The 1,036-nt window shown below is 37.3% G+C and overlaps 1 non-coding gene across 1 annotated transcript; it reads right to left on the bottom strand.

The window, feature by feature from the left end:
* Positions 1 to 700: 700 nt before the first annotated feature.
* LOC133245433 (U6 spliceosomal RNA) lies at positions 701 to 805 on the bottom strand. The gene has a single exon (XR_009735693.1). It is a non-coding gene; the product is annotated as a U6 spliceosomal RNA (small nuclear RNA).
* Positions 806 to 1,036: the final 231 nt, after the last annotated feature.

Raw genomic sequence — 1,036 nt, 5'->3', positions numbered from 1 at the left:
CTTGAATGGGCAGAATTGAATGGTAGAGAAGCTTGGAGCAGAGGTTGCAGAGACAGGGGACTACCAAAAGAATGTAAGTTATCCTGGGATCTTCAGAAATAGCTGGTGGTAATGTGGGTGGAGTATGGTTTTGTTCCTACAATTATGCAAGTTGATATTTTCACAGTGTTACGGCCCCTTAGATTCTGAAGGAGCTCTTTAGATGTCTCGTTACTGGGGAACTCCAGGATACTTGAGTTGCCTGTATTTTTAAAGTTATCTTCAGTGTTTATTAATTTTTATAAAGGGAAAATACATTCTGAAAGAGCATTTTATAAAAGAAAGCAACGAAAATGAAAGGATCTGGAACACAGCATTGGATCTAGTAGATAGTGGGTACTCAGTTAACAGTTGCCTCTTCTACTGTTCATCATCAATTTATTTTATTATTTTTTAAAAATTATTTTATTGAAGTGCAGTTGATTTAGAATGTTGTGTTAGTTTCTGGTGTACAGCAAAGTGACTCAGTTATACCTTCTTTTTCATATTCTTTTCCATTATGGCCTGTTGTAGGATATTGAATATAATTGCCTGTGCTATACAGTAGGATCTTGTGATTGATCCTTTCTACACAAAACAGTTTGCACCTGCTAATCCCAAACTCCCAATCTATTCCTCCCTCACCCCCCCACCCCCTTGGCAACCATAAGTTTGTTCTCTAAAAAATATGGAATATTTCACAAATTTGTATACCATCCTTGTGCAATCTTGTGTCAACTTGTCTATATCATTCCAATTTTAGTATGTGTGCTGCCCAAGAGAGCCCCATCATCAATTTAATCATAAATTCTTGGAAGGAGGAACTTGGCACTATTTTAAATGATTATTACTGTCCATTGATTATCAGATGCATTGTGATTTTAGAACATTTATGTGGGAAAAAATGTCCTCTGAGATTTAAGAAAGTACCCCAGGGTGGTGATCTGCTTCCTGGTGTTATGCTCACTAATTCTCCTGGGATGGAGAAGGCTTCCCCAATGGTTGCTCTTAAACAGTT

The sequence above is a fragment of the Bos javanicus genome, chromosome 3 (genome assembly GCF_032452875.1).
Source record: "Bos javanicus breed banteng chromosome 3, ARS-OSU_banteng_1.0, whole genome shotgun sequence".
NCBI lineage: Eukaryota > Metazoa > Chordata > Mammalia > Artiodactyla > Bovidae > Bos > Bos javanicus.
Note: the sequence above shows the minus strand (reverse complement) of the source record. Positions and strands in the feature narration are given on the sequence as shown.